Source organism: Sorex fumeus, unplaced genomic scaffold (assembly GCF_029834395.1).
Source record: "Sorex fumeus unplaced genomic scaffold, SorFum_2.1 ptg000039l, whole genome shotgun sequence".
Lineage (NCBI taxonomy): Eukaryota > Metazoa > Chordata > Mammalia > Eulipotyphla > Soricidae > Sorex > Sorex fumeus.
In genome coordinates, this window is record NW_026606096.1 from 33,421,286 (window position 1) to 33,446,489 (window position 25,204).

At 51.5% G+C, this 25,204-nt stretch overlaps 1 protein-coding gene across 1 annotated transcript in view; it reads right to left on the reverse strand.

Annotated features, from left to right (window-relative positions):
• SMAD1 (SMAD family member 1) overlaps positions 1-22,161 on the reverse strand; it is a 66,619-nt gene extending 44,458 nt beyond the window's left edge. Inside the window, exon 1 of the mRNA XM_056119097.1 lies at positions 21,878-22,161. The gene's annotated coding sequence lies outside the window, so the exon portion shown is untranslated. The remainder of the gene's footprint in view (positions 1-21,877) is intronic.
• Positions 22,162-25,204: the final 3,043 nt, after the last annotated feature.

Here is a 25,204-nt window from a genome sequence, read left to right on the forward strand (position 1 = left end):
GCTCAGAACCGTTAACCACTCTCAACTTCAAGGGGGCTTGAAAAAAATATCCTACCAAATATGCTACCAAAACTTACCATGAACCAAAAACTCCAGGGAGAAGGCAAACCCAGAAAGAGGGAAGGGCGAGAAAACTATTTCTCTATTCCTCTCTCCGCTTCAAAAGAGCCTTTTCAAGGATGAGATCCAGGCTTCTCAGAAGCTGAGCTAAAAGGAACTCTGCTCCATTGAGTCTCTGGAAGAACAAGTGTCTGCCCAGAAGTCCCAGACAAGAAAGCCAGGGAAGGCTGTGGGGGAAGTGGGAGGGGCCTCCTGCCGCTCAGATCAAAGGAGAAATCAGGCTGACAACACTCCCCCCACCCTCCCAAGTCAAACTCCACCTGAGCTTCTTCCTCAGTCTGCGTCCAAACATTTCCCAACTTTCCAAGCATGGGATCTCTGACACAGAATAGCTCCATTGTCATTTCTCCAATAAACCATTTTGGTCCTGATTTTCACGTTCCGAAACTGGAGGAGGGAATCGGCGGCGACTCTGAAAGCCGGTTTCTGGTAAAGCAGTTATGCCTGGAAACTGCAGGCACTGGGAGCCCAGGCACAGGGCATGCTGGCCCCAGCTCCCAGGTGGTCTGGCCTCTCAACAGCCAGTTAAGTGAGTGGGACTCTGGGAATCCAAAAGCAAAGGTCTCACAGCTAGACTGCATTCCCCGCCTAGCACTTAGCACTTGTAAATTCATTGCAAGCTGTGATGTGTCAGCCAAAAGATTTCAAAAGGAGAGTCCCCTTGCTGAAAATGCAGCAAGGGAAGGACGGACCTCAATGATAGATGAGTTCCTGAGGCCAGTTTTTATATTCGGATGCAGCCAGTTTGCTAGTGATTAATAACTACGTTGCGCTAGAAAAATCTTCAAGGCAGGAACTGTCCCTGGTTCAGCTCTGCAGAGATTACTCCATCCCAACCCACTCAGTGCTTAAAGGGCCCTGGGTCTATTTTTCTTATTGATTCCCTGGTGCACGGCAAGTGTCCACCCGGTTTTGTTTCATTGGATGATTCCTTATTTAGTTATGGAGGTTGAAGGCACTTAAGTTTTCTGACAGTCCTCAACTTCAAAAAACAAACTTGGCTGATTTGTGTCCTTTTGTCACTTCCTCTAAGAGTTGGTCATTCCTGAATTCCATGAAATTCCCAGTCTCACATTCATGTCAGGAGTGGAAAACTGTAGTCCAGATGGACAGAGCCTTTCAAGACGTCCAACTCCTAATTCCCAGGCCCTGAGAACTTTCATCAGTGTCCACCTCAACCTAAAAACTCTAAAGCCATTTGTCTTGCAATTGCTCACTCCTAAAACACAGGAAAAGTCTGAAGATCAGAAGCATTTTTAACATTTCACTTGACGGAATGCAAGAGGAAAAAGCCTACGGTCCTTGTGTCTTAGAAAAACTATTCTCTTTGAGTCACGGTTATCATGGAAGAGCAATTTTACAGATGACAAAGACTCTAAATGCAGTAAATTTCCGTAAGTGGCCAGTTAGGAATGAGTCATCATTGACAAAGGAATGAAATGATTTTAATTGAGCTATTACCTTATATTGGTTGTTTTTACAAACATTATCTTATTGACTCCCTGTCAGTCATCCATCGAGGTCTGTATCATTATCTCAACTTGACTAATCAACTCAGCCCAGAAGTTTAGCAACTTTCTCAAAAGGGAGGACCACGCAAGCAGTGGGTCTGCATTTTAAGCCAAAAATGAACTTGAAGCCTGTTTATTAATCAGGTGAAAGAAAGAAAGAAAGAAAGAAAGAAAGAAAGAGAGAGAGAGAGAGAAAGAAGTGACTCAAAAGTCAAATTCATAGATACAAATGGAAATGACTAAGGGGAATGTTAGCCCTTTTTATTGAAGGGAAAACCTGTTATATGTCTTCTCTTCTCCCCCCCCCGGAGAAACATGTTTCCCTTGCTCCACTGAGCTCACAGGTGCTGTTTATGACAGACAATAAACACTCACATCTGCAGGGGTGAGTTGCCTCTGCAAGGCAGGACAGCCTGAACCCTCTCCCTATATTTAGATCCTTCAGCTCAGCTCCTAATTGAATAATTTAATCAGGACCCTCTGAAGGGAAACACATCCATATTCATCCCAGGCATCAAAGGAAACGTCTTTACAAGTTATATCCTTTTACAAAGCAACATCTGGTTGGCCGGCAGTCTCCCAATTGTTGAACCCCTCCTCTGGGAAGAGCACGGAATTTTATTTCTTTTTATCACTTGAAAAAATCACTTCCCTCCTAATTCAGTGAAACTGGGTGGAGGCCGCTTCCTGCACAGGTGAGAGAAATAAAACTTGTTGATCCGTCATTGTCAGGAATCTGAACATTCACTGTGTGTCGTGGAGGTCTTTGGCAAAACGGAAACAAAAGGCAGACCCGCCACAAGAAAAACAGGGCCCGCGTCCAGGCTTTCTGGTCGGCCCCCTCCGAGTTTGGGGGTCACGGAAAGGATGTTTCTAGATGACAAAACAAGAGTCCTTCCCTTGGCCAGGAAAGAGGCAGGTTGGAAGGGCAGCTCTCTGCCAAGCTGCTCTTTGCAAAAACACATCTCGGAGCTACTTAGTGCTTTTCCACAAAACGGGCGCCACCCACCTGGCTGGACTTGTATTGGGGGGCTTATGAACAAGGGCGCCCCGCGGATCTGGAAACCATCACCTTCACGGCCGTCTCGCAGATGAGAATGTCCCTTCTTGTCATCTGCACACAGAAAACACTCAAGCTCGGGCTTCTGCAACTCTGGGGGAAGTTCTGACTTGGTGCAAACACCTACCAAGCACTGCTCCTGCTTTAGCCCTGGGGACCGGCCAGGCCCTGAACCCAGGGGGGCCAAGAACGGAATTCTTTTCCAAGTCCATGCTTTTTCTGAGACGGGCCTCCTGGGGTCAGGGGAGACAGCAGCAAAAAGGTGGTAACTGCATTTGTGGACCCCTGGGGGGGAGCAAGGACTAGAGAAGAGCTAGCACAAGGGGAGTGGGGCGAGGGGAGTGCCAAGAGGGGATTCCGGGGAGCAGACACAGCATCCCCAGGGCTGCCCAAACCTTGCAAGCAAAGAGGCAGGAAGCAGGGTAACAGGTAGGGGAATATTAACTGGTACTGGTAGCGCTAGCAAAAACAGTAGGGGGAAATCAGTCAGGGGACCCCAGGCATATCCTGAAGGGATGGCCATGAATTAATCTTCTTTCCTGCTGAAGCCATAAAGAAAATAACCATAAGCTTGGATTTGAAATTGCTCGTTACAAGTGCAAAATCCTGCAGGTTGTGCCTGTGAGAGGGGGAGCCGCGCGGGTGGGGGGGGTGGGGTGGTCAAAGGTTGCAGTAATCATCCAGGAAGTTGGGCGGGAGAAGGGCGGAAGTGGGGGCGGGACAAGGGTGAGAGCAGGAAGGTAGAACCCTTGCAGGAGGCAGGGTGAAGCGAGAGCAGTTGTAGGAGGCCAAGGAGGATGGAGAGGGAATGATGGCATGGGGGTGGTGCTGAGGAGGCTCTTCTACTCCAGCTGCAAAGGAATCCTGCTTGGACACAGGGTTTCTCAGCTGGAGCCATGAGACCGCTGTGGGCCCCCACGCTAACTTTCCCAGGGGACCACAGGTGGAAACTCCACATCAGTGGGGGATGTGGAGTGTGACGAGGGGACCAACCTGTAACGCAGGGGCCACAGGAAGGAAACAAGGTGGCAAGAAGGCCACAGTAGGAAAAAGGTGGAGAAACACTCGTCTAAATGACTCCAAAGTCCAGCATGCTCTGCATGGCTAGATAGATTGCCACACAGCTGACGAGACGGGGACTTGAAAATACAGATTTTCATGTCCAATCCACTCAATGCCTCTTTTGCAAACCACAACACCCAAAAGGAGAGAGAGAACAAAAGGGAATGCCCTGCCACAGAGGCAGGTGGGATAGGGGAGATGGGGGGTGGGAGGCATACTGGGACCCGTGGTGGTGGAAAATGGGCACTGGTGGAGGGATGGGTACTTGGTCATTGTATAACTGAAACCCAAGCACAAAATTTTGTAAGTCTACAACTGTACCTCATGGTGATTCACTAATAAAAAATCTTTTAAAAAAGCTACTTAACAATAAGAGACTGCTCCCACTTTGAAAGCATATAAGAACCAAAACTGTACGTGTATAATAAATGTGTACATTTATAGGTCTGGAAAGAAATAAAACTTTTCGATTTTATTTATTTATTTTGGATCCATCTTTTGGATTGAGCCAGGAGGAAAGGAAGTCAGTTTTAACTGAAATGGAGAACTATTTCCAGCCCCTATTTAAATTTTTAAAATCCAAATAATTCAAATTAAAAAGTGGGAGACTATTCTACAAGACTCCAGAAGGCAGTCTCGGGGGTGCCAAACTGATCTTTGTATCAATGGGGAAAGCAATTGTAATTGGAAGTGTCTCTGCACACAATGGTTTTTAAGAGACTGGGTTTCTTAGAGAAGTTGCCCCCCACAGAAGGGCTGGAACAGCGGACAAGATCCATTCTAGGTGAATACAATACAAGGTGAGCTGGAACATTCTTCTTTTGTAAAGCAGTTCAGGCACAAGGCAAGAAAAATTCAAGTTTACAAAATGGCATCTGATAACAAAAATCGAGTCTCCATCCCCTCCTCATCCCCTCACCCCCCCCCCCCCCGCTTTCCCAGTTAAAATATCCTTCCTTTTTACCAACGCATGAATTTTTTACCCACCCTCCAAAATATTCTGTATTACTCAGCTCCCTTCCAGAACAGTTTGCTCCTGTCCCTTTTTTAAGCACAGAAATCTGTTCCAAGGGGAGAATAAAATATTGAGTGAAAAAGGAGTTGACAGAGCTACAGAAGTCAACACTGAGCTCAGCCCGGATTCTGCACTCCTTTGTGTGACAATCCATGGCTGCCCGTTTTCGATCTGCCAGAAATGAATGGTCAGAGAGGCCCGCACTGGGCCACAAGTGAGGAGAAACAGGACAGCAGCAATCCCCTTCGAGAACAGCGAGAGCCCCTCCACAGCGCAGGACCAAAGGGCCCCAATCCATCTTTCACTGGGTTTTGGAGGGAAAGCTCTGAACGTGAGCAACATCCCTCCAGCAGGGAGACGTGTGCCAGTGAGTTAGTTACTCCGCCCGTCCTGTTAACTCCCCCAGTCTGAACGCAAAGACCTGGCCTGTAGGGAGGGCCTTTAGCATGCAGCTAACTCAGGTTTGAGCCCCAGCACTATACGTGGTCCTAGAGCAACTCCAGGAGTGATCCCTGAGCACTGAGCCAAAAGTAAACCCTGAGTACTGCCAGCTGTGGTCCCCAAAGCAACCCAAACAAAAACAAACAAAAGAAACAGCATCTGCGAAGACACCAAAATCCTGTTCTCCTCCTCTCCTCAGTATGTTCGGCTCAGAGCGCTTCATTCTACTAATTCGCTCTTCTATGCTGAACAGGGGTAAATGCTCTGTTTGGTACCATCAGAAGGCGACAGCAGAAAGAAAACAGACGGGAATCAGTTCCCAGCTCCAACGAGCCGACAGCTACGAGGGTGGGGACTGGACAAGCACCTTGTTTTATTGTACTGTCACCGAGCCTCATGGAAATTGTGTTTCTTACACCTGGAAGGGTCAGGAGAGCGAACCTGTGCTCAGTAACCTGCCATTTTCGACTTGTGTGGGTTCATGATGTGATCAATGCATTCAGGTATGTACGCTGTATTCTTTTTTTTTTTTTAACACATGATGCTCACTTAACGCACAACAGTACAGTGTAAACATGGCTTCATATGCACGGGGAAACCAAAATCTGCGTGTGACTCATTTTATGGCGATCTCTGCTTTACTGCAGTGTCTGGACTGAGCCTGCACTATCACCAAGGTGTGCTTGTGTGGAGGACGGGACTGCGTCCTGCGACAGGTGGGAACTCACACACACACACACACACACACACACACACACGGAAAATGGCCACAATCCAGGTTGCTCTCTGCAACAACTCCCTCCCCTGGGCTTTTGGGTGATCTGCCATGCGATGGAAAATCTGTGAAGGTCAACAATAAATACAGACATAGAAATCTACAGTGAAACACCCGTTTTACTATAAACACGTAGAAAAAAAAATTCTTTCGCCATAAACAATCACTCTCCTCTTGTCTCCAAATTCAACTACAGGAGAGAAAACAGCCTGGAGGGAACAGCAGAATTTCGGGTGGGAAAACAATATAGAGGTGTGTGCTCTGGGGTCTCTCCAGTTGGGGCTGGGACACCATCCGGCCTACCAGGGATCAAGCCTCAGGTCAGCCGTATGCCGGGAAAGCATCTTAGCTGCTGTACTGTTTTTCCAGCCCCAGGCCTAGAACTTGCTACCTCTCACTTCCATCATCCCTAAAGTAGTCCTGTAGCCAGAGTGCGGGACAGACTGTCCCCAAGCGGCCCGGCATGGGAACACTGCCATGTGTGGGACCTGCAGGAGTCACCAAGCAGGAGGGCATCCGGAGGCTCGGCAACTTCCACACAGTTCAAATATCCCGAAAGAACTCCGCGTCTTCCCATCTGATACTCATCACCATCATGCACAGCTGAGAGCACTGTAGGCTCATTAGCTCAGGGACCATCTCCAGAAATGGACTCAAAGGTCACTCCCGGCAGGGCTGAGGATGGAAGCAGCTACCTCTGCGTGCAGAGCAGGCGTCCAAGCCCTGGGCTCTCGCTCCCTCTCCCCTCCCTCCCAGACCTCCTCCACCTCAGGCTGCCCAGGCCGCATTTCTCAACCTGCCGTTGACCATGTATTCCCTCCGTCGCCCACACCCGAGTCATCTGCTGTGTCTGCGTGTCATCTGGGGTCCCTTGGAATATTTAGATTGGCTCTCCTCACCGAGGTGCCAGAAACACCCCTGCCATGCCCCGATCACCTTTGCTGTACCGCTTGCCTGCCTTGAGCATCTCTCAGGCCCCATTCCATCACACCCCTCCTCCCCCATCTCCAGACTCCCAGGGCCTCCTGAACCCCAATACAGGCGCGCAGACTACCCCTCCAGAAAGGCCCTGGGAAGGACGCCCCAGGCCCGCACCCCTGCACGGCCAGCAATGAGGAGAGGGTCGGGGTGAGCCGGCCCACCCACACTGCTCCACAGCATACCACGGGGGTTGGGGAACCTGAGAGGTTCCCAAAGGAGACCCCCTCCCCACCGCACCCCGGCCACGACGTGATGGCTGGGAAGCCTTTCCCGTGGCAGCACTTAGGTGTGTCTGTGTGTGTGCTGGGCCCACGAGGAGGGCCACGCTGCTAAGGCCACACGCAGGTGTCTGCCCAGGGACCTCCAGGAACCGTCGGCAGAGCTGATGTGCTCAGCGCAGGGAAGAGGTGCTGAAACCTAAGCTTGACCCGACAAACTGGTTTGTATGTTATCTCAAGTGGCTGCACGCCGGGGTGCGAGCCCTCCGTACGCCCACCCCAGCGCATGCGCCCGAGTGCAGATCTCCCGGGTAGGCCTGGAGCTGGACAGCTGGACAGCCCTGCCCAGGGGACCCGGGCCATGCAGCCCTACGGGCAGCGGCGACCACAGCCCGGATGAGCATCGGAGAAGCCTGAGAGACAACTTTCCTAGAAGACTAATCAGACGCCCAGCCCTCACACCGCGGGACAAGACCAAACCCGTCGATGTTTCAAGGCCAAAAAAAAAAAGTGCTATCGACGCAGCTTGGGTGCCAATCACCGAAACGATCATCAAGCTAATTCTACTCACAGCTAAGAGCAGGGGGGGGGGGGGTGGGGGGGGTGGGGGGGGGTGGAATTCCAACCAATCCAGCACTCCTCAAGCTGGAGCACAGGAAAAAAATCAAAGTCCTGAACACGCCCACGAGAACAAGGGGGGAAGGAGGGGGGGGGACCGAGGCAAGTAAGGGGATTGTTAAGAATGAGGGCAGAGTGCAGAGCCAGCAGCCCACGGGGAGGAATCAGAAGTCGAGCAGATGGGGGGCCTGAGTCAAGGAGACACATGGATCGCAGACAGCCTCGAGGCTCCTGCCAGGGACACTTGGCCAACCCAGGTGGACAGTGTATTGTCAGGGTCCAGTGATGTGGCACTGCTTGCCCACGCAGTGTTCGGGGTTACCAGTGCTGACTCCGCTGGGACTCAGGGAGTCCCGTGATACTGGGGGTCACACTAGGGTCCCACTTCTAAAATCATGCACTGCTGTTCATGGTGTGTTCTCCCAGCCTATCTACAATTTTCTTTATTTTTTGTTTTTTATTGTTTTTTTGTGTTTTTTTTGGGGGGTGGGGCACAGCCGATGATGTTCAGACTTGCCCCCCAGGGCTCGTGCTCAGGGGACCATAAGTGACGTCATGCACAGAACCTGGGTCAGGCACTCACGGTACTATCATTCCACTCCCGTACCTCCACCCCCCATCTACAATTTTTTTTTGCTTTTTTGGGGTGACACCCAGCAATGCTCAGGGCTGACTCCTGGCTCTGCACTCAGGAATCACTCCTGGCGGTGCTCAAGGGACTATATGGGATGCTGGGAATCGAACCTGGGTTGACTGCGTGGAAGGCAAATGCCCACCCCGCTGCGCTATCGCGCCAGCCCCCATCTACAATTTTCAAAGCAACTGTTGGTGCATCACTATGATTCCGTTTCAGGAAAAGCAAATGCCTTTGATCAAATTAAGACTTAGCCCCCCTCGTGCTCCCCCTCCCTCTCCAACTTTGAGTTTGACGGACAGGAAGTCCAGGCTTCCTGGTCTCAGTCACTTGTCACTGGGGAAGGCTTCAAGAACGAGCAGAGGATTCAAGAAGGTGGGAGGTGGGGGTCTACAAAGGCTCCTTCTGCCCCTCACCAACTCCGAAATACCGGCAGATCATTTCTTCGTTTCTACCTTTTTGGTTTGTTGTGTTCTGGGGCCACACCTGGCACTGCTCAGGGCTTACTCTTGGGACTGCACTCAGGGATCACTTCTGGCAGGCTCAGGGGACCACGTGGGGTGCCAGGGGTCAAGCCCAGGTCAGTCACATGCAAGGCAACCGCCTTATACCTGCTGTACTATCATTTTGGCCTCTATTTCCTTCATTGAACAAACCGCACTGTCATCTCACCTAAGTTTTGGGGTGCATTCTCACAAATCCACATACACCTACCGAGACCACATTTAAACTCGTCACTAAAACGCAAGGCCCTTCACCACAGTGGGTCACTTCAAAGAAAGGAAGTGAGGAGGCTGAGGACGTAGGCACACTCAGCTCCACCCACGACTCCTTAGAACTCACCAACAATGGCTATGGGTGATAAAAGTCAATAGGTGGCCCAAACCCATGGGAGGCACATTCCTGGGACCGCTGTCTCGTTATGAGAAAATCCAAAAGCCCTGAGCTGATTCCTCACCCTGTGCATCTAACGTTGTAAGAACTTCTCTCACACTCTTTGGTTTCATCTCAACCATCAATGCCATGACAATCATCGCTACATGTCCAACGAGTAAGAAAACGCCAGTAGAGAAACGATCAAATACTGTGACACAGGCAATAGAAGGAGGTGCGTTTGTGCCTGCCGTCTGTAGCACTGTGGAAGGGTCATCAGACCCAGAGCTCCAGCCCACCCAGCAGGACGGGGGGGAGGGGAGTGAGAGAAGGAAGGGCCAGGCCTGCCCCACCAACTCGGGATTCCACATCAGCTGTATCCACCTCCTAGAGACTCCAGCTTCCCCACGGGGAAAACTCGGCTTCCTTTCCTCCGACAAGAAAAGCCCAGTCAGTGCTGGCAGGCGAGAGTTCCTTGTCTCCAGACACACAAGGAAGGAGAGACCATCATTCCCAGCCCGGTGAGGAGGACGACCCAAGAAGGGCACAGAACTTCGTGCGTGTGTCAGCAGTTTGCTTTTTGGGTTGGTCCTGAGCATTTTGCTCCTGGGCTGGACCGTGTCTCTACCCAGCAGGGGTGGGAGGGTGTCTGCTATGGGCTCTAAACTTCCAACAGAGAGGTCCCGAGACACCTCAAAGAATGGGCTGGGCTGCACAGAGGCTGCCACGTGGGTGTCCCGGTGCGATCACTGGCACTGTAAGTCCTTTTCGCCCATCATGAGTAGCCCAGGAACAGGTTTCCTACAAAGAACAATAGTTGCTACAAATTATTGCCTCGAAAGTTGTATGCCTTTGGTCATTTCCCCTTTGTTTGGTTTGGTTTGTGGGGTCACACCCACAGAGGTTACTCCTGGCATTGCTCAGGAGGCCATATGGGATCCTGGGGATGGAACCCAGGTCACTGTGTGCAAGCATCCTTCCTGCTCTGGGCCCTGCATTTGTTTGTGCATTGGAGTCTGATCACAGAATTGCTGTCCTCTCCGCTCCCCACCCCAGCCCCACCATCCCCTTAACTGTGTTCTGCCTTTGCTTTTATTCCTGCAGTGCTGGGGATAAAATCCAGGGCCTCGCACACACAAGGAAGGCGTTCTACTGCTGAGTTACCCCTGGCCCTGGTTTCTGCCTTTCAAAACATCCTTAGAAGGATTTGATAATTGACCATCAGTCCAACCCTCCTTCCCCCCGTCCACCTCTTCAGAAAGTGGTACCAATCAACCAATGTGGCACAAGAATCCAACTCCCTTTCCTTCTGAATCACCGGGGTCTCTCTGCAACTGAACATGCATGATTCCACTGACCTGGGGGGGGGGGGGGGGGTGTGTGCGGACACACACACACACACACACACAATAACACAAATGATATTAGCCACTGATAAATTCAGATACTTATTTTTAAAAGCTCTAGGCAATTTAAGTAGCAACTTGGAATCATTAAAGGGCCTTCTTCCCAGTTCAGTTGCTGTCCTTCTCCTCAAACCCTTCATCCAGAACCGTCAGGCGAGTGCTCCGTCTCCAGATTCCCAAACTTGGTACTTGACACTTCGGTTCCCAGCATTCCCGTTACTCAAATCTTCTCAATTCCTGGAGTCCATTAAACTCCTTATAACCTGTGACCCGTATCTGGACTAGATTGGCTACGGCTCTCATCAACATCCGAGACTCTAAAATCACATTGATTTTGATAAATAGCCAACAGTTTCTAATTGCTCATTATGTACCGTGCAAAGTCCTTTATGTATTTGGAACCTCAGACTGTAATGTGCACCCCCCATCCCCCGCATTTTATCACCGCTGAAGCCAGCAAATGAATAAGCCATAGTACTTATGTTTCACTGAGTTGGGTTTTTCGGTTGAATATTTTGAGGGGTGTCTCAACCAGTGCCCAGGAACTCCGGGGCCCCACCAGTGATTCTGGGCTAACTGTCCCGATTCTGCTGGGTCCCTCGGAGCTGCTCCTGGTCGTGCTGATGCTGGGTGTGGGGGGCTGTTTTCACAGTGGTGCCAGGAATTGAACCAGCATCAGGCATGTTCCTGGTGGCCCTAACCACTGTATGATCTCCCGACCCTCTCTATTTTCCTTATCACTACCTGAAATAGCACCTTACAACAAAGCAGCATCTTCGACTAGGAGAAACATGGAGGCATTAAACTCACTTCAGCTCACTATCATGGAAGGCAGAGACTGTCTTTTCCGAGTGAGGAAAAAAGAAGACATGACGCCGAGGGTGGTTTCTCCCATGTCATCAAAGAATAAAAAAAATTAAGAACGCAAGTACAGGGGGGCCGAGGGAGAGTACAGTGGGGAAGGTACTTGCCTTGCACACATCCAACTCGGGTTAGAGTCTTGGCACTACACAGGGTCCCCTGAGCACTGCCCCGAGTGATCCCTGAGAGCAGAGCCAGTTCTAATCCCTGGGCAGGGTGGGGCATGGCCCCCAGATATCCAAAAGCAAAAAGAGACCAAAAAGCAAATCCATATGTGAAGACTTGGACTTAACCCCGGTGACAGGACCCCGGGTGTCCTCTCCTTAGAGAGACCAAGTGTTCGATACTGACAAGACCCGGATGCGCTCCCAGCATTCCCTCCAGTCAGCCGCTGAGTTCTACCAGCAAGTGTGACGAGCCCCAGTGCCAGGGCACAGAAGTCACTCCGGGGTCCCCCTGTGTGGATGCCGAGTCCGCACCCTGCCTGGTCTTCACAGGCTTCTCTGCTGTGCTGGGGCTTCCAGCAGAATTCCCGATCCCACGTTACCTCCCTTCTGTGAGGACCTGCTTCCGCCCCACCAGGCCAGCCCACGCCGGTTGGTGGGGGGTTCTGCCACCTGCTTTTGTGTCCATGGAGGCCCCTCTCTGGTTCTCTCCCAGAATCACTCTGGCTCTATCTGGCTCCATCATCCGGCTCTGTCAACTGGCTCCATCACCCTCTCCTGCACCCAGCCTAGCTCCAGTCCCAAGCACCTGGATCTGGCCCCTCTTTCCCAACCCAGAAGTGTGACGGCAGCCACGTCTTGTGCAGAGAGGCATCGAGTTCTGACTTCTTAACATACTTGGTCTCCTCACCCCAACTGTACTTCCTGATTACCCCAACTCTCCCCACACTCTGGAACACACACACACACACACACACACCCTTGGTTCCACTCCAGCCAGTATCGGTCCCTCTGGTTCCTCCAATCCCCACACCTTGCTTCCACTTCCTCCTTCTAGCTCCTTCCATCATGCCTCCTCCCGTCCTGGGGCGGATTCCAAGAGGAGTGTGTCCATGGGAGAACCAGGACCACTGATGCTCTGTCTTGCCTCTGGCTCTCAGAATTCCCCATCCAAAGGGCCAAATGTGCAGCCCTTTCCCAGGGCCACAGCTACGTCTCCCGGGCTGGCCTGGAGAGCCTCCCCTCACGCTCAACCTGTCTCTTCCAACTGGCAGCTTCACTGGACACACACAACAGCGCATCTGTAACCAGTTCTTCTCCATTCTTAAGTAATGGTCTTGCCAATGTTCCAGTCCCCCAGGGAGGAAACTTCAGGACAGCCTCGGCCACTTTTCCCTCCCAGGACCCGGAAGCCAGATAGCACAGAGTGATGGTTTTGCTCACAAACTCAGCTTCTCCCACTGCTACCTTTGCTGGAGTGAGCAACACCTTGGCAGACAACTCAGACCCTCAACCCCACCAGCACAAAAACAAACAAACAAACAGAAAAAAAAAAACAAAGCTTCTTCCTCCAGGCACTCTAAGGCCCAACCTCTCACCCTCATCTATCCTCTTGGAACACGCCTCTCCGGTCTCCCCTCCAGCCCTTCTAGGGAGCACCAACGCAGTCAGGCACGGCAGCTCACCATCCTCCATCTGTGTGGTCCCACTTGTGTCTGTATGGCCTTCAGTGAGCTGACCTAAGAATGCAGTTCCAGGACAGAGAGATGTTTGTGTGGCCATCAGTGAGCCGAACTAAGAATGCAGTTCCAGGACAGAGAGATGTCTATGCGGCCATCAGTGAGCTGTCCTAAGAATGCAGTTCCGGAGCCAAAGAGACAGCACTGGGTTAAGGTATTCTGCTTGCATCCTTACTGCCCGGGTTCAGGTTCGCACTGTGTATGGTCCCTGTGCCCTGCCAGAAGAGATCCCTGAGCAGAGCCAGGTCCCCTGAGCACCATCAGGTGTGGCCACCAAACGTATAAAAAGATAAGAATTGGGCCACAGCTGCCTGGGCTACATGTTAAGTGCACAGTGGCCACTGCAGGTCAGGGGCCCCAAGGCCACTGGGACAGGCTCTCCCTCCCTGCAGAAAGTTCCCTGTGCTTCGTAACACTTTTTCCACTCGTGACCTTTTTACACCTGAGAAATTTTTATGAAACCCCAATGGTGTGAACACTAATCAAATAGGTGCAGATAACATATCATACATTTATTTTAAAACAAAATCCCCCCAAAAAGCTTTCAGCAACCCCACAGTTACCTGTGCAACCCCATCTGGTGACCACAGGCCCACAGAAGTGAGGCTGGAGAAAGCCTCCCATGAATGCCTGTTCCCTCCTCCTCCCCACCCCCGTCTCCCACACATCACTCTGCACAACCTTCTCTCCTTCCCACCCCTGCAAGCTACTTCTCTTTCCCATCACTGAGGTCCTCTATCAACTGGACCGCTGACTCCTGTGTTGTGTACAACCTTGTGTCAACTCCTGCCACGCGACTACTGCCTTTGATTTGTCATGTGTCTTCTCACGAATGACTAAGCCCTCAGAACTACTATGTATGCACGGAACCCACGATGCATACACTTATTACGATGCTGCATAAAATTATCAAACAAGGGCATATTAATAATCCTCCCTTCATTAAAATGTTTTCTTTCCAGCTAAACAAACAAAAGAGCTTGCATTTATCTAATGAAGTAATGACTTAAATGAATGCCTAATTATAATACTCAAAAGATAATTAGTTCCTATTTTTACCCCCTTGTGGTGCTTGGAACTGAAAGAGAAAAGCTATAAAGGTCCAAAGGACTTCTATTTTCTGAATTGGACCTCACTGATCCGAAACATCTATAGGAAAAAATATCTGTAACACAGCTGCCCTAAAATTAAGGGAAAACAAGTCTGGACAGCTATGTGTATAAATAAGTTTGGAATCAATAGTTTGACCCACCTCTTCTTCCTAAAAAAACCAATTATTTCCAAATAGAGTAAATATTTATTTACAATCTGAGCTGAGAAAGATATAAGTACACAATTAACTGTGGCCTGCATACGTGTGCCTTCTTTAAACTCCAGCTTGCTGTCTCAAAAACATTAGTTAGTAAACCAACATTCTGCACCTTAGACCTGGTTCCTACAAGAGAACAAGGCTCCTTATCTGAACAGTGAGAAGGGCAAAGAGAGACTTCCAAGCATCAACAAGCGAGCCTCCTGACCTCCAAAGCCTTCCAATGCCCACTGCTTTATTTTGAAGAGAAACCCATCCCTAAAGGTGTGATTTCTGCTAAGAACTAAGACTACCAAGATGCTCAGATGCTCAAATACGGCTCCCAGTAGGCTGGCAATTCCTCAAATGCTCACGGTCCCCCAGATTGAGCTGGAGGAACCAAAGTTTAAGCCTTTCCTCCTAAACACTGGCATTCTTTATGAAGTATCTATCTTCCAGAACTAGAGAGGGCTGTAAACGAACTAGTTGTAGATCTCTGAAATCGATCTTATATCAGTAATGCATATCAAAATGAAGATTTTAACTTAGAATTGAAGTGACTTGCATTCCTATTACCTTTCTCTTCTTTTTCTGCCTTTTTTTTATTTGAAAGGAAGCTACTCCAAAATCCATGTTAAAAATCCTTTGCGTATTTTTGCTGCAACCCAGACAACAGTCCTCTCATCAAACTACACTGAACATTTGCACCAGCAGTTAAGAGTGGAAAGAAACGGAGTCAGAGATTACAATTTGGGGTAAAGAGGAAATGTTCCAACTTGTTATTAAAGCCCACCTGTTAATCATCTTGGAAAGGACACCTCAAACCAGAACTTGCAGGTCAGTGGGTAGGTGGGGTACTGGGAAGGGGGGGGGTCCTGAGGAGGCTCTGAACCTCCCACCCCTCCCCCAGACCCTGCTCTATGTGCCCCCTTCATTGGACTGCCCCCAAATTGTAATAACATGAAATGAACCCTTAAAAAGAAAAGAAGTTAAGGAGAAAATCATGTACAGACCTACATTAAAGAGAATATGCATCTGGAGGCTGCAGAGAATACAGAGATCAAGGCTCTCACCTTGCAGGCAGCTGATTGGGGTTCGATCCCCAGCACCCCAGATGGTTCCCTGGGTGCCAACAGGAGTGAGCCCAGAGCATAGAGCCCTGAGCGCCACCAAGTGTGATTCAAAACCGAGAGACAGAGAGAGAGAGAGAGAGAGAGAGAGAGAGAGAGAGAGAATGCCATTTATTTCAGTCATTTCATGACTTAAAACCAATTATCTCTACCTTTTTTTTTAAGTTAAATGACCTTTCTCTCCCACAGACCTTTCTGATTCTTTCCCTAAGACCCCTGGCTCCTTCCCTAAATACCCCAAACTTCCACCTTCAGTTAAGAATGTCATTTATTTTTATAGGTCAAGCAAGTAGGCTGGTATGATAGAACCACCTGACTGACTTTGAACATTGAGCAACATCAGTTGCCCAGCTAGCAGGATCCTGCTCAGTGCGTTAGACATAGGACCACTTTTTTCCATCTTTAAAATGGGCTGGAGCGATAGCACAGCGGGTAGGGCGTTCGCCTTACAAGCGGCCAACATGGCCGACCCGAGTTCGATTCCTCCGCCCCTCTCGGAGAGCCCGGCAAGCTACCGAGAGTATTCGATATGCCAGACACAGTAACAACAAAGTCTCCAATGGAGACGTTACTGGGCCCGCTCGAGCAAATCGAGCAAAATGACAAAGACAAGTCAATTTCCTTCCATAAGGAAAAAAAATCTCCATGAGATTGTCAGATGAGATTCCTACTCAGCTTCAATGACATCCAGTACTATTAGACCAAAAAAAAAGTTCTTCCCACCCCTTTTCAGGGACATGCCCAGACCCAAGGTTCAGACCATGATAAGCACTCTAAGAAGAAACCAAGATAGTACAATGAGTAGGGTGCTTGCTGTGCACACAGCAGACCCTATATATGGCCCAGAGCCCTACCAGGAGTGATCTCTGAGTGCAAAGCCAGGAATAAGCCCGGAGCACCACCAGGTGTGTTTGCTCCCCCAACCCCCACAGAAAAAGAAGAAACCAACAGGGAGAAGCTAAAAGCATCAGCAATCCTGCTTGGTCGCAGTCACACCAGTCAAGCATCCTTCTCCTTTGGGCCCACGACTGCTTCCTGGGGTCTGAACAGGTGGAGCTGCCAGCAGGCAAAGCCAACTGCAAACGCAAGCCCTCCCTTCTCCGTCAGGAGCTTGACAAGTTCCAGAGTTTGCGGGCGTGTGTGGCAGTCTTAAGGGCCTGGGGTCGCCCTCCTGAAAAGCTCCACTTGGGGTACAGATGTGTAAGCACCAGTTTCCTGAGGCATGAGGGCATTCTGGGGTGGGGGGGGCAGGAGGATGAGAGTGGAAGGAGAGGTAAGATCCAGAATTTCATCTGATTCTTAAAACCACCCGGAACTACAGGATTATACAAAAGTCAATGTAAAATGGGGGTAAGGGGGTGTTTCCAAGGAATCCATTATTCTTATCTCAAGGTATGGTGTTTGGAGACGACAGGAAGGCGAATTTTGATGACATTAAACAAAATTAAGGGTTGACGAGATAGTACAGTGGGGAGGGCATTTCCCTTGCTTGTGGCTGACCCGGGTTCAATCTCTGGCCTCCTAGATGGTCCCCCTGAGCACCACCAGGAGTCATTCCTGAGTACAGAGCCAGGAGTAACCCCTGAGCATTGATGAGTATGTCTCCAAAAGACAAAAAAAATAAATCAAATAGAATTATCAGACTTTCCTTGAGCAGTACCATCAGCTTAAAGTACAACAAAATGTGAGGGAAAATGACAGGAATTATCCAGAAAAACAGAGATCAGACCCACATAGGCTTGAAAGGTGATGTCAGGTTTACTCTCCCAGTTATGCTCTGCTCAGATTTTAAGTATTAACAGTATATTTCCTTTCTTAAGCATCCAATGATTACCCAGAAAAAGCCACAAATACACACATACACAAAATAGATAACAAATTTTTCTAAAGGCCTAAACAATAAAATCAAAAGTTCGTACAGAATCAAAAAGCTTGGCAGAATAATGATTTGCCAGATCTTCTAAACCAAAACAGAAAACTCTGTGTGTGCGTGTGTGTGTGTGTGTGTGTGTGTGTGTGTATGAGTAAGATTGTCTTCTCCCTAATCCAGCTAAGGTTATTAATCCAAACCACTTGCTCATAAGAAAGCCCAGGGCAAGACACTGAATCACTCTGAATTCAAGATTCTTCACCTACAAAATGACGAAAGTACTTTGGGCGAGGGGGTGCATTCTGCTCACACAACATATGAGCCTTAAAAAAAACAAGCGCACTGTGAAAACTCAGAAGAAACTGAGCTACAGTGATTTCTCCTACCCAACGCTCTAAATCAAATTAGGATCCAGGACCCCAGCTGTAAAACACCATAGGGAGAAAAGTCATCCTGGGTTAATCGGCAGCTTCCACTGGCTCTTCCAAACTGTTACTTTAACCAAAGTAGCTAATGTGTATCTAGTTGGTATGGACAGTAATTGATACAGCCCTTTCACTCTCTGACCCCCAACAGGCTCAGGAGCAGGCAGAAAAGGAGCTGCAGGAGAGAGCAGAAAGGAAGGAAATGCACAGAGATAAGTTTCTCAGACGTGCAGAACCTCTGAGGGGAAAGCACATTCAACAACTGTGCCGAACGGCAGCCAATTGCCCTGTGGACCCACGAATCACATGCAGTGTGGCCAGTGCTACCCAGGAGGTGACCTCGCGTTTCTGACTTTGGCATTCTGATACCCACAAGTGGTTCGGCTTTTTTTCCAGGAGAGCGCGATGTGAGTTGAACCATAAACTGAGGCTTGTCAGAGATTCACACAAAAGCCAAGCACCTTCTTCCCCTGAACTGTTTGTACACTCGTCATTTCTCTGTCCCCCATAGAGACCGGGAAACCATGGCTAAAGAAATAACACGCCAGCTAGTAGGCACATCAACACATAGCCACTCAGGGCTAATAAAGGGATCAGAGATTTAAAATAATAATAATAATAATAATAGCACTGCTCCCGTTGTTCATCGATTTGCTCGAGCGGGCACCAGTAACGTCTCCATTGTGAGACTTGTTACTGTTTTTGGAATATCGAATACGACACGGGGAGCTTGCCAGGCTTTGCAGTGGGGGTGGAATATTCTCGGTAGCTTGCCAGGCTCTCCAAGAGGGGTGGAGGAATCGAACCCAGGTCAGCCGCGTGGAAGGCAAACGCCCTATCCGCTATGCTATTGCTCCGACCCAATCATCATCATCATCATTATCATCATAAAGGATGTGACCCTTGGATATTCTAGAAAGTCCCCAAGACCCGTAAATTCAAGTTCACACCAAAATCCAGCAGACAGATTCGAACTCATTAGCACCACCCCCACCCCACATCTGTTCCAACCAAAGAGAAACTCCTTAGACGCTGCAGATGGAACCCCCCCACCCCTCGCCCCCCAAGAAATTCAGTGTTCTCTTAGGCTTTCCCTTTCTCAGAATCAGCAGCGAGGTGGTCAGCAGTTGGGCTTTTCCACGTAAACAACATCCCTACACCGCCCATAGCTGAGGTCCAACGCCAGACCCCTGTTCGGCTGCCCCTGTAATATGGTTTAATTATGATGCCTGAACTAACAGGCTGACATCATAGACTTTTACAGGCTGACCCCATGTCATCCTGATGTATCATTTTGCACCAGTTCAGTGCTGTAAATCAATTTAAGATCTCGAGCAGGTTGGAGAGCTGGTAATGATGCTTTCTCGGCGGTCTCGGGAGACTCTACATTATACACAAACTTACATTATTTATAAGCCTCCGTGATGCCTCCATTAGCCTTGTAAGATTACACAAATGAGAATCTTTTATACACACACAACTTGGCCTTGATTGTGCAGGCGGCTTGCAGCTTAAATACACTCGTCTAATTACATTCAGGGTTCTTTATTTTTTTTTTCCCTCCATATTCCACGTTGATCAAATTTATCTTTAACCCTGGCATCACTATATTCTCGAAATGACCAACCAGAATTCTTTGGGGTTTCAACGCATGTGTTTGAGAGAATGAGAATTCCTCTTCACTCTGTCATGAGCTCAGCCCAGAGGGAAAAAGAAAATGACTTAAATTCTAGGAGGGAAAAAAAAAACAGTTTTCAAGTGACCCCCAAATTGTCATTTTTCTAACAAAGACCATCAGCTCTTCAAAGGGCATAAACCAAAGGATACTGCAAAAAAAAGGGGGGGGGGTGAGGAAAAATGTATTTAGTTACATATCTAAATTGGAGTGTAAAAACGAAATGAAAGGCAAGTCCACAGCCACAGAAGAAACCTGAGGGGTCCCAGCCCCTCCAGAGGTTACAGCATCCCCCACCTCACCCTCCGACCTTCAGGAGGTTCCCACGAGTCGCAATATGAACCCAAAATGCCCACCGCCTGCACAGAGATACCCAAGAACTCCAAGAGAGCGCGAGAAAGGACAAGCGCTTCCCATCAGCAGCGGCTGGCCAGGCCCGGCCCAGGTGCACAGGGACCAGCAGGAACGGAAGGGGGGGTGGGGGTGGTGGAAGGCTCTGGGCCCGGCTTCCTCTCCAGCGGGACCAGCACACCTCGCCGACCTCCCGTAAAAGCCCAAGTGCTTATTAGACACAAGAGGAGAAACTCCACACGGGCGGACACAACAGTTTTCTCATTGTGCTGCTGAACGCCGGCACGTCATTTATCCATCCGACGGGCAATTAAGCGCGCGAGCAAGGGTCTGCAGTCAAGGCACTGCACAGACACACCCCCCAAAGAATCCACAAAAAAACGGCCACAATCATACACACATATACACACACACACACACACATGCACGGACGCGTGCGCGCGCGCGCGCCACCGCGACGGTGCTGCGGAGAGTGGCGGCCACGGCAGGGGAGGGCAGGGCCGAAAAACGTGTCCCTGGCGTCTCCTTGCACACCCTCTGCCACTTGGGGTGCTCGGGAGTGGGGCAGGGTGGCGGGGGGGGGGGGACAAGAGGAGAGGGCAGAGGGCGCGGGGCGCGCAGGAGGCGGGGGTGGGGGGAGTACTCACGCACGCGGGGGTGGGGGCTCGGTGCCCGACGCGCCCGGCTCCTCCACCGGCAGCGCCTTCCTGCCTGCGCGCCGATCCGGGCCTGCTGCGTGCTTGTGTGCTTGTGTGCGTGTGTGCGTGTGTGTGCGCGTGTGTGCGTGTGTGTGCTTGTGTGCCTGTGCGTGTGTGCGCGCGCGAGTGTCTGTGTTTCAAAACCGGCTCGCGCCTCCTCTCCCGCAACCCCCCCTCCAAATAAACACACACACAGACACACACACACACAGACACACACACACACACACAAAAGAAAGCAACACCCCGCGCCGGCGGCTCCTGGCCTCGCCTCCCTCCCGCTGAGCTCGCCCCGCCGCCCGGTACCTGGCGAGGCAGCAACTCGGGCCAACGAGCCCCCGGTCCGGGTCCGGGTCCGGGTCCGGGTCTGGGTCCGGGTCTCTCACGGCCGCCCACCCCCCCCGCTCCCCGCGCCCGCGACACCCCCTGCGGACGCGAGCCCCGGGGACCCCCGCGAAGGCCGGCGGCCGAGGCAAGGAGCAGTTACTTGTTCCAGCGCGGGCGCACGAATGCACACGCCGTGAGGCAATCGAATCCGGTCAAGGGAAAGGAATGAGCCGCCACTCGCGGGCGCAGCGGGTGTAGGCGGAAGGGGAAGGGGAAGGGGGTGGAGGGGAGGGGTGGGGGGCGCTGACGCGCAGCCGCCAAAGCTTTGAATAAATGAGAGGGAATTTCGGGGCGAACTTTCCTTGACCTCGACCCCCCTAGAGGCTCGTGGGGAGCAAAGGGGGGGGGGAATCCCGTCCGGGAGCGTAGCACCCCCCCCAGACACACACACACACACGCACACGCAGCACCACCCCTAAGGGTCCCCTCTCCACCCCCCTCTAGCCGGCGCGAGACCCGCTCCGGGTTGCGTCCCCCCTAAAAGCGGCGGCCGCCGGGTGGCCGGGGCCCGGGCGCGGACACAATGGGGCGCGCGCGGGGGAGGGGAGAGGCGGGGAGGGGACCCCGCGCACCCGACAAAGGCGCGGGCTGCTCCTCCGGGCGGCCAGGAGGCGCCCTCGGCCCGGCCGGCTCCCCGCGCCTCCCCACGCGGCGCAGGGGCCCGTTCCCCAGGCCGGCGCGCGGGGCGGGGACGCGGGGACCCGGGGGACCCGGGGGACGCGGGGGGACGCGGGGGACGCGGGGGACGCGGGGCCCGGCGCGGGCCGGGGTCGCGGCGGGGCGGGCGGCGTTACCGGCTCGGCGGCGCGCCCGTCGGGCAGGGGCGCGCGTGGCGGCCGCGCGGGTCGGGCCGTGGGGTGGGTGGGTGGGACGCGGGGTCCCCGCGGGGCCCCGGGGGCGGCCGGCCGGGCGTTGCGGCTCGCGGGCTGTGCGTCGGCCGCGCCGCTCGCCTGCTTCCTCCCCGAGCCTGGATTGATCTGGTCGCGCTGGCGTCAGGGAGTCGGAGCCGCCCAGCCTCCACTCGGCCGCTGCCAATACCCGGCGCGCTCGGCCGCTCACACGCGCGCCCGCGCCGCCGCCTCCAGGGATCCTCTCCAAATTCCCGGGCGCCGCCGCCGCGCCCCGCCGCCCGCCGCCCCCCTGCGCTCCCCGGGGGGCCGCCGACCCTCCCCTCCGCCCGCCCGCCCGCCCGCCCCCCGCGCTCCGGGCCCGCGCGCGCCGTGGCCTTCCCGAGGGCTCGGCCACGCGTCCTCCCCGGCCGTCTGCACGTGGAGTGCATCTGGGGACAGTTATCTTGCAGGGTTGGCCTGAGTGTCCACGACTCCCACCCCCGACACCCACACGTCCCCCCCCCCCCCAATCCACACACCCTGAGTCCTTCATGCTCTACAACCCCCAGAAGTTTTACATTGCGCCCAGAATTGGAAAGCCCGGGGACCTGTGTTTATTATACCAGACCTGGGATCCATAGGAGCGTTCTGTGCCAATTCGAGATTTCTTACCCGAGGTAATGTCGCTCCCAAGGAGGAGAGTTGCTCCAGTGGGGCTCTCGGATTTTTTTTTTTAAATCTGATTTTCACAGGGCTTTAGCAGACACCATCTCCCGCCCCCATGCCTTCCCGCCCCACCATTAAAGGACAAACTGGCTCTGGTCTACCTGAGCTACATAAACACTGAAAATCTCTTTTTGCAAGAGTTCGCTTTTCTCTTGGCCAGCTCTCTGGAAGCTGGCAAGCAGTCTTGAATAATTACCCTAATGTTGAGTTATGTTTAGAGGCGAATAATTATTCTGAGAACTAAATTTCCCATGAACCCAGAGAGACGCTGTCACTAATATAAAGAAAACAGGGCTTCCCTGGCCACGTTCCGTTTTAAATTCTTGTCGGTGGACCTTTTTTTGGTGTTTCTGCGTTTCGGATTTAATTATTTAAAGGCAAGGCAACGAGTCCCATAAAACATACACAATCCTGTTAGTAAATTATAGATCAGCGTGTTTTGCTCATTTCTGCTTGAGCTGTCAGAGCACTTCCTGGTCAATTGCAGGGTTGCCTCTTATTTTCCCTGGAAACGGCCTGGACTGGTTCCTTGCTCTCTGCTTCCAGCAGGAGAGCCGGAGGAGGCCTGGTTAAATGCCAGCCAGATGGTGTCACCCTTGGTTCCAAAACTCCCCTGGATAAACAGAAGGGGCTCTGGCCATACAATGGAACATTATTCAGTCATTAAAAAGACTTTAGCCGGGAGATGCATGCTGAAAGTAGACTATAGACCGAATATGATTGCCACTCAATGCCTCTTTTGAAAACCACAGCACCCAAAAGGAGAGAGAGGCAGGCTGGCATGGGGGTGGGTGGGAGGGATACTGGGATCAGTGGTGGTAAAGAATGGGCACTGGTGGAGGGATGGGTACTCGATCACTGTAGAACTGAAACCCAAGCACAAAACCTTGTAAGTCTACAACTGTACCTCATGGTGTTTCACTAATAAAAATTAAAAAAAAAAAAAAAGACCTAAGCCCTCAAACCAGCTGCACGAAGCTTGAGAAGCATTGTGTTTAGTGAAAGAAGCAAGACACAAACCGTGGTGTGGGTATGACCCATGGGGGTGAAATGTGCAGTACCCAGACTGGCCTCCCTTGCCTGTGTCTGGGGTGTGGGGAGGGGAGGCTGGGTGTCGATAGCTAAAGGTACTGGAGTGCCTTTGGCAAGTGGGTGATGAGATTGTCCTAAAACCAGTTTGCATGAGACAAACACACAACTCTGAATATACGGAGCCAGCAGCCAGCCTGGCCAAGCCGGGTTCGATTCCTCCGCCCCTCTCGGAGAGCCCGGCAAGCTACCGAGAGTATCTCTCCCACACAGCAAAGCCTGGCAAGCTCCCTGTGACGTATTCGATATGCCAAACACAGTAACAATTGTCACAATGGAGACGTTACTGGGCCCGCTCTTGCAAATCGATGAACAACGGGAGGACAGTGACAGTGACAGTGACAGTGGAGGCCTATACTCTAAACAGCTGGGCTGTAGGGGCTGGGGAGACGGTACAGGGGTGAGGGTGCACGTGCTAGGCTGGATGGACATCCCCACCCCCCCGGAATCACAGAGTGTGTTTCTGGGGATCTCCAGGTACCCCTGATGTGGTGGGTAATGCCCCCTCTGATGCAGCACTGCGTCCCCAGGGTCCTCGCATTGAACTACCAGCCTGATCTGACCACTGCTGGGGGTAGGGGTTGGGGGGACAGGACCCTAAACAAATACATACAGTAATGTGATTGAATTATACCATGTGTGGACTTTGGTTTTAAGAGAGCTGGCTTTTCCAAAGATGTCATCACCACATGTCGGATGCTTGATTTAGGCTAGAGGGAAAAATCTATAAAAACAGAAGTCCAGAGAAGCAGGCAGTTCCGAGGGCAGGAACACAGGTTTTGCATGCAGAAGCTCTGGGTTCCATCCCTGGGATCACATGGTCCCCCAGTACCTCCAGTGTTGCCCCCCCCACCCGCTTGGCTGCCCTAGCCCCTCCAGGTGTGGCCCTCCCTAACAAAAATGATATGATACAACTGTTACTTTTGTAGTTGTTTGTAGTACCTGAGAGTTTCAGGGGCTTCCCACTCTGTCACTGGCACAGGTCAGACCACCAACATTCCATTGTCACCCTGACACCCAAATACCATTTACTTCTTTACACAGGTGTCTTTTTATTTTATTATTTTTTATTGTTTTGCTTTTTTTGGGTCACACCCGGCAATGCACAGGGGTTATTCCTGGCTCTGCATTCAGGAATTACTCCTGGTGGTGCTTGGGAACCATATAACATGCTGGGAATTGAACCTGGGTCGACTGCCACATGCAAGGCAAACGCCCTGCCCGCTGTGCTATCAGCAACCCACAGGTGTCTTTTGATCGATAAGATTCTCATGGCCCCCATGGATCACTGACGCCATGAAAATGTGAAGTGAGTGCTATGAAATTTGACATTGCCTCTTGGGCAAAATCATGTCCTTCAGTGAGAATGACGATGGATCATCTTTTCCAGGGATGTTAGGGCACGGGTTGGATATGCGCAGTTACTTGATGATCCTCTCACAGTATCACAAATAAGTGCTCCTTTGCCTCCAGCTT